The following is a 9,055-nucleotide window of genomic DNA, read 5'->3' as shown; positions in this document are numbered from 1 at the left end:
GGGAGAGGATTGGAGATCTGGTTGGTTAAATACCCCAGAAATCCTATCTCTCTTATATCTTTGAAGTATGGTGTAGTGGATACAGCATGCAACTGCCACCTTGTTGGCCAGCGTTCGAGTCCCCTGGTGGGTTGAGTGTCTAAAAAGTTATAAACTTCAGCTACTGGAATAGGGAAGTCTGTGCATTAAGCATTTGGCACTGAGTTTTCCCATATAACAGGAACCGATGAAAGAGCATCAGAGGTCCCACACTATTTCATTGCCTGGGAGAGGATTGGAGTTCTGGTTGGTTAAATATCCCAGAATTCCTACCTCTCTTATGGCTTTGAAGTATGGTGTAGTGGATACAGCATGCAACTGCCACCTTGTTGGCCAGTGTTCGAGTCCCCTGGTGGGTTGAGTGTCTAAAAAGTTATAAACTTCAGCGACTGGAATAGGGTAGTCTGTGCATTAAGCATTTGGCACTGAGTTTTCCCATATAACAGGAACCGATGAAAGAGCATCAGAGGTCCCACACTATCTCATTGCCTGGGAGAGGATTGGAGTTCTGGTTGGTTAAATACCCAGAATTCCTGCCTCTCTTATGGCTTTGAAGTATGGTGTAGTGGATACAGCATGCAACTGCCACCTTGTTGGCCAGTGTTCGAGTCCCCTGGTGGGTTGAGTGTCTAAAAAGTTATAAACTTCAGCTACTGGAATAGGGTAGTCTGTGCATTAAGCATTTGGCACTGAGTTTTCCCATATTACAGGAACCGATGAAAGAGCATCAGAGGTCCCACACTATCTCATTGCCTGGGAGTGGATTGGAGTTCTGGTTGGTTAAATACCCCAGAAATCCTACCTCTCTTATATCTTTGAAGTATGGTGTAGTGGATACAGCATGCAACTGCCACCTTGTTGGCCAGTGTTCGAGTCCCCTGGTGGGTTGAGTGTCTAAAAAGTTATAAACTTCAGCTACTGGAATAGGGAAGTCTGTGCATTAAGCATTTGGCACTGAGTTTTCCCATATAACAGGAACCGATGAAAGAGCATCAGAGGTCCCACACTATTTCATTGCCAGGGAGAGGATTGGAGTTCTGGTTGGTTAAATACCCCAGAATTCCTACCTCTCTTATGGCTTTGAAGTATGGTGTAGTGGATACAGCATGCAACTGCCACCTTGTTGGCCAGTGTTCGAGTCCCCTGGTGGGTTGAGTGTCTAAAAAGTTATAAACTTCAGCTACTGGAATAGGGTAGTCTGTGAATTAAGCATTTGGCACTGAGTTTTCCTATATAACAGGAACCGATGAAAGAGCATCAGAGGTCCCACACTATCTCATTGCCTGGGAGAGGATTGGAGTTCTGGTTGGTTAAATACCCCAGAATTCCTACCTCTCTTATGGCTTTGAAGTATGATGTAGTGGATACAGCATGCAACTGCCACCTTGTTGGCCAGTGTTCGAGTCCCCTGGTGGGTTGAGTGTCTAAAAAGTTATAAACTTCAGCTACTGGAATAGGGTAGTCTGTGCATTAAGCATTTGGCACTGAGTTTTCCCATATAACAGGAACCGATGAAAGAGCCTCAGAGGTCACACACTATCTCATTGCCTGGGAGAGGATTGGAGTTCTGGTTGGTTAAATACTCCAGAATTCCTATCGCTCCTTTGGCTTTGAAGTATGGTGTAGTGGATACAGCATGCAACTGCCACCTTGTTGGCCAGTGTTCGAGTCCCCTGGTGGGTTGAGTGTCTAAAAAGTTATAAACTTCAGCTACTGGAATAGGGTAGTCTGTGCATTAAGCATTTGGCACTGAATTTTCCCATATAACAGGAACCGATGAAAGAGCATCAGAGGTCCCACACTACCTCATTGCCTGGGAGAGGATTGGAGTTGTGGTTGATTAAATACCCCAGAATTCCTACCTCTCTTATTACTTTGAAGTATGGTGTAGTGGATACAGCATGCAACTGCCACTTTGTTGGCCAGTGTTCGAGTACCCTGGTGGGTTGAGTGTCTAAAAAGTTATAAACTTCAGCTACTGGAATAGGGTAGTCTGTGCATTAAGCATTTGGCACTGAGTTTTCCCATATAACAGGAACCGATGAAAGAGCATCAGAGGTCCCACACTATCTCATTGCCTGGGAGAGGATTGGAGTTCTGGTTGGTTAAATACCCCAGAATTCCTGCCTCTCTTATGGCTTTGAAGTATGGTGTAGTGGATACAGCATGCAACTGCCACCTTGTTGGCCAGTGTTCGAGTCCCCTGGTGGGTTGAGTGTCTATAAAGTTATAAACTTCAGCTACTGGAATAGGGTAGTCTGTGCATTAAGCATTTGGCACTGAGTTTTCCCATATAACAGGAACCGATGAAAGAGCATCAGAGGTCCCACACTATTTCATTGCCTGGGAGAGGATTGGAGTTCTGGTTGGTTAAATACCCCAGAATTCCTACCTCTCTTATGGCTTTGAAGTATGGTGTAGTGGATACAGCATGCAACTGCCACCTTGTTGGCCAGTGTTCGAGTCCCCTGGTGGGTTGAGTGTCTAAAAAGTTATAAACTTCAGCTCCTGGAATAGGGTAGTCTGTGCATTAAGCATTTGGCACTGAGTTTTTCCCATATAACAGGAACCGATGAAAGAGCATCAGAGGTCCCACACTATCTCATTGCCTGGGAGAGGATTGGAGTTCTGGTTGGTTAAATACCCTATAATTCCTACCTCTCTTATGGCTTTGAAGTATGGTGTAGTGGATACAGCATGGAACTGCCACTTTGTTGGCCAGTGTTCGAGTACCCTGGTGGGTTGAGTGTCTAAAAAGTTATAAACTTCAGCTACTGGAATAGGGTAGTCTGTGCATTAAGCATTTGGCACTGAGTTTTCCCATATAACAGGAACCGATGAAAGAGCATCAGAGGTCCCACACTATCTCATTGCCTGGGAGAGGATTGGAGTTCTGGTTGGTTAAATACTCCAGAATTCCTATCGCTCTTATGGCTTTGAAGTATGGTGTAGTGGATACAGCATGCAACTGCCACCTTGTTGGCCAGTGTTCGAGTTCCCTGGTGGGTTGAGTGTCTAAAAAGTTATAAACTTCTGCTACTGGAATAGGGTAGTCTGTGCATTAAGCATTTGACACTGAGTTTTCCCATATAAAACGAACCGATGAAAGAGCATCAGAGGTCCCACACTACCTCATTGCCTGGGAGAGGATTGGAGTTCTGGTTGAATAAATACCCCAGAATTCCTACCTCTCTTATGGCTTTGAAGTATGGTGTAGTGGATACAGCATGCAACTGCCACTTTGTTGGCCAGTGTTCGAGTACCCTGGTGGGTTGAGTGTCTAAAAAGTTATAAACTTCAGCTACTGGAATAGGGTAGTCTGTGCATTAAGCATTTGGCACTGAGTTTTCCCATATAACAGGAACCAATGAAAGAGCATCAAAGGTCCCACACTATCTCATTGCCTGGGAGAGGATTGGAGTTCTGGTTGGTTAAATACCCCAGAAATCCTACCTCTCTTATATCTTTGAAGTATGGTGTAGTGGATACAGCATGCAACTGCCACCTTGTTGGCCAATGTTCGAGTCCCCTGGTGGGTTGAGTGTCTAAAAAGTTATAAACTTCAGCTACTGGAATAGGGTAGTCTGTGCATTAAGCATTTGGCACTGAGTTTTCCCATATAACAGGAACCGATGAAAGAGCATCAGAGGTCCCACACTATCTCATTGCCTGGGAGAGGATTGGAGTTCTGGTTGGGTAAATACCCCAGAATTTTTACCTCTCCTATGGCTTTGAAGTATGGTGTAGTGGATACAGCATGCAACTGCCACCTTGTTGGGCAGTGTTCGAGTCCCCTGGTGGGTTGAGTGTCTAAAAAGTTATAAACTTCAGCTGCTGGAATAGGGTAGTCTGTGAATTAAGCATTTGGCACTGAGTTTTCCCATATAACAGGAACCGATGAAAGAGCATCAGAGGTCCCACACTATCTCATTGCCTGGGAGAGGATTGGAGTTCTGGTTGGTTAAATACCCAGAATTCCTACCTCTCTTATGGCTTTGAAGTATGGTGTAGTGGATACAGCATGCAACTGCCACCTTGTTGGCCAGTGTTCGAGTCCCCTGGTGGGTTGAGTGTCTAAAAAGTTATAAACTTCAGCTACTGGAATAGGGTAGTCTGTGCATTAAGCATTTGGCACTGAGTTTTCCCATATAACAGGAACCGATGAAAGAGCATCAGAGGTCCCACACTATCTCATTGCCTGGGAGAGGATTGGAGTTCTGGTTGGTTAAATACCCCAGAATTCCTGCCTCTCTTATGGCTTTGAAGTATGGTGTAGTGGATACAGCATGCAACTGCCACCTTGTTGGCCAGTGTTCGAATCCCCTGGTGGGTTGAGTGTCTAAAAAGTTATAAACTTCAGCTACTGGAATAGGGTAGTCTGTGCATTAAGCATTTGGCACTGAGTTTTCCCATATAACAGGAACCGATGAAAGAGCATCAGAGGTCCCACACTATTTCATTGCCTGGGAGAGGATTGGAGTTCTGGTTGGTTAAATACCCCAGAATTCCTACCTCTCTTATGGCTTTGAAGTATGGTGTAGTGGATACAGCATGCAACTGCCACCTTGTTGGCCAGTGTTCGAGTCCCCTGGTGGGTTGAGTGTCTAAAAAGTTATAAACTTCAGCTCCTGGAATAGGGTAGTCTGTGCATTAAGCATTTGGCACTGAGTTTTCCCATATAACAGGAACCGATGAAAGAGCATCAGAGGTCCCACACTATCTCATTGCCTGGGAGAGGATTGGAGTTCTGGTTGGTTAAATACCCTATAATTCCTACCTCTCTTATGGTTTTGAAGTATGGTGTAGTGGATACAGCATGGAACTGCCACTTTGTTGGCCAGTGTTCGAGTACCCTGGTGGGTTGAGTGTCTAAAAAGTTATAAACTTCAGCTACTGGAATAGGGTAGTCTGTGCATTAAGCATTTGGCACTGAGTTTTCCCATATAACAGGAACCGATGAAAGAGCATCAGAGGTCCCACACTATCTCATTGCCTGGGAGAGGATTGGAGTTCTGGTTGGTTAAATACTCCAGAATTCCTATCGCTCTTATGGCTTTGAAGTATGGTGTAGTGGATACAGCATGCAACTGCCACCTTGTTGGCCAGTGTTCGAGTTCCCTGGTGGGTTGAGTGTCTAAAAAGTTATAAACTTCTGCTACTGGAATAGGGTAGTCTGTGCATAAAGCATTTGACACTGAGTTTTCCCATATAAAACGAACCGATGAAAGAGCATCAGAGGTCCCACACTACCTCATTGCCTGGGAGAGGATTGGAGTTCTGGTTGAATAAATACCCCAGAATTCCTACCTCTCTTATGGCTTTGAAGTATGGTGTAGTGGATACAGCATGCAACTGCCACTTTGTTGGCCAGTGTTCGAGTACCCTGGTGGGTTGAGTGTCTAAAAAGTTATAAACTTCAGCTACTGGAATAGGGTAGTCTGTGCATTAAGCATTTGGCACTGAGTTTTCCCATATAACAGGAACCAATGAAAGAGCATCAAAGGTCCCACACTATCTCATTGCCTGGGAGAGGATTGGAGTTCTGGTTGGTTAAATACCCCAGAAATCCTACCTCTCTTATATCTTTGAAGTATGGTGTAGTGGATACAGCATGCAACTGCCACCTTGTTGGCCAGTGTTCGAGTCCCCTGGTGGGTTGAGTGTCTAAAAAGTTATAAACTTCAGCTACTGGAATAGGGTAGTCTGTGCATTAAGCATTTGGCACTGAGTTTTCCCATATAACAGGAACCGATGAAAGAGCATCAGAGGTCCCACACTATCTCATTGCCTGGGAGAGGATTGGAGTTCTGGTTGGTTAAATACCCCAGAATTTTTACCTCTCCTATGGCTTTGAAGTATGGTGTAGTGGATACAGCATGCAAGTGCCACCTTGTTGGGCAGTGTTCGAGTCCCCTGGTGGGTTGAGTGTCTAAAAAGTTATAAACTTCAGCTGCTGGAATAGGGTAGTCTGTGAATTAAGCATTTGGCACTGAGTTTTCCCATATAACAGGAACCGATGAAAGAGCATCAGAGGTCCCACACTATCTCATTGCCTGGGAGAGGATTGGAGTTCTGGTTGGTTAAATACCCCAGAATTCCTACCTCTCTTATGGCTTTGAAGTATGGTGTAGTGGATACAGCATGCAACTGCCACCTTGTTGGCCAGTGTTCGAGTTCCCTGGTGGGTTGAGTGTCTAAAAAGTTATAAACTTCTGCTACTGGAATAGGGTAGTCTGTGCATTAAGCATTTGACACTGAGTTTTCCCATATAAAACGAACCGATGAAAGAGCATCAGAGGTCCCACACTACCTCATTGCCTGGGAGAGGATTGGAGTTCTGGTTGAATAAATACCCCAGAATTCCTACCTCTCTTATGGCTTTGAAGTATGGTGTAGTGGATACAGCATGCAACTGCCACTTTGTTGGCCAGTGTTCGAGTACCCTGGTGGGTTGAGTGTCTAAAAAGTTATAAACTTCAGCTACTGGAATAGGGTAGTCTGTGCATTAAGCATTTGGCACTGAGTTTTCCCATATAACAGGAACCAATGAAAGAGCATCAAAGGTCCCACACTATCTCATTGCCTGGGAGAGGATTGGAGTTCTGGTTGGTTAAATACCCCAGAAATCCTACCTCTCTTATATCTTTGAAGTATGGTGTAGTGGATACAGCATGCAACTGCCACCTTGTTGGCCAGTGTTCGAGTCCCCTGGTGGGTTGAGTGTCTAAAAAGTTATAAACTTCAGCTACTGGAATAGGGTAGTCTGTGCATTAAGCATTTGGCACTGAGTTTTCCCATATAACAGGAACCGATGAAAGAGCATCAGAGGTCCCACACTATCTCATTGCCTGGGAGAGGATTGGAGTTCTGGTTGGGTAAATACCCCAGAATTTTACCTCTCCTATGGCTTTGAAGTATGGTGTAGTGGATACAGCATGCAACTGCCACCTTGTTGGGCAGTGTTCGAGTCCCCTGGTGGGTTGAGTGTCTAAAAAGTTATAAACTTCAGCTGCTGGAATAGGGTAGTCTGTGAATTAAGCATTTGGCACTGAGTTTTCCCATATAACAGGAACCGATGAAAGAGCATCAGAGGTCCCACACTATCTCATTGCCTGGGAGAGGATTGGAGTTCTGGTTGGTTAAATACCCCAGAATTCCTACCTCTCTTATGGCTTTGAAGTATGGTGTAGTGGATACAGCATGCAACTGCCACCTTGTTGGCCAGTGTTCGAGTTCCCTGGTGGGTTGAGTGTCTAAAAAGTTATAAACTTCTGCTACTGGAATAGGGTAGTCTGTGCATTAAGCATTTGACACTGAGTTTTCCCATATAAAACGAACCGATGAAAGAGCATCAGAGGTCCCACACTACCTCATTGCCTGGGAGAGGATTGGAGTTCTGGTTGAATAAATACCCAGAATTCCTACCTCTCTTATGGCTTTGAAGTATGGTGTAGTGGATACAGCATGCAACTGCCACTTTGTTGGCCAGTGTTCGAGTACCCTGGTGGGTTGAGTGTCTAAAAAGTTATAAACTTCAGCTACTGGAATAGGGTAGTCTGTGCATTAAGCATTTGGCACTGAGTTTTCCCATATAACAGGAACCAATGAAAGAGCATCAAAGGTCCCACACTATCTCATTGCCTGGGAGAGGATTGGAGTTCTGGTTGGTTAAATACCCCAGAAATCCTACCTCTCTTATATCTTTGAAGTATGGTGTAGTGGATACAGCATGCAACTGCCACCTTGTTGGCCAGTGTTCGAGTCCCCTGGTGGGTTGAGTGTCTAAAAAGTTATAAACTTCAGCTACTGGAATAGGGTAGTCTGTGCATTAAGCATTTGGCACTGAGTTTTCCCATATAACAGGAACCGATGAAAGAGCATCAGAGGTCCCACACTATCTCATTGCCTGGGAGAGGATTGGAGTTCTGGTTGGGTAAATACCCCAGAATTTTTACCTCTCCTATGGCTTTGAAGTATGGTGTAGTGGATACAGCATGCAACTGCCACCTTGTTGGGCAGTGTTCGAGTCCCCTGGTGGGTTGAGTGTCTAAAAAGTTATAAACTTCAGCTGCTGGAATAGGGTAGTCTGTGAATTAAGCATTTGGCACTGAGTTTTCCCATATAACAGGAACCGATGAAAGAGCATCAGAGGTCCCACACTATCTCATTGCCTGGGAGAGGATTGGAGTTCTGGTTGGTTAAATACCCCAGAATTCCTACCTCTCTTATGGCTTTGAAGTATGGTGTAGTGGATACAGCATGCAACTGCCACCTTGTTGGCCAGTGTTCGAGTCCCCTGGTGGGTTGAGTGTCTAAAAAGTTATAAACTTCAGCTACTGGAATAGGGTAGTCTGTGCATTAAGCATTTGGCACTGAGTTTTCCCATATAACAGGAACCGATGAAAGAGCATCAGAGGTCCCCACACTATCTCATTGCCTGGGAGAGGATTGGAGTTCTGGTTGGTTAAATACCCCAGAATTCCTGCCTCTCTTATGGCTTTGAAGTATGGTGTAGTGGATACAGCATGCAACTGCCACCTTGTTGGCCAGTGTTCGAATCCCCAGGTGGGTTGAGTGTCTAAAAAGTTATAAACTTCAGCTACTGGAATAGGGTAGTCTGTGCATTAAGCATTTGGCACTGAGTTTTCCCATATAACAGGAACCGATGAAAGAGCATCAGAGGTCCCACACTATTTCATTGCCTGGGAGAGGATTGGAGTTCTGGTTGGTTAAATACCCCAGAATTCCTACCTCTCTTATGGCTTTGAAGTATGGTGTAGTGGATACAGCATGCAACTGCCACCTTGTTGGCCAGTGTTCGAGTCCCCTGGTGGGTTGAGTGTCTAAAAAGTTATAAACTTCAGCTCCTGGAATAGGGTAGTCTGTGCATTAAGCATTTGGCACTGAGTTTTCCCATATAACAGGAACCGATGAAAGAGCATCAGAGGTCCCACACTATCTCATTGCCTGGGAGAGGATTGGAGTTCTGGTTGGTTAAATACCCTATAATTCCTAC

Source organism: Procambarus clarkii, chromosome 72 (genome assembly GCF_040958095.1).
Source record: "Procambarus clarkii isolate CNS0578487 chromosome 72, FALCON_Pclarkii_2.0, whole genome shotgun sequence".
Classification (NCBI taxonomy): domain Eukaryota; kingdom Metazoa; phylum Arthropoda; class Malacostraca; order Decapoda; family Cambaridae; genus Procambarus; species Procambarus clarkii.
Note: the sequence above shows the minus strand (reverse complement) of the source record.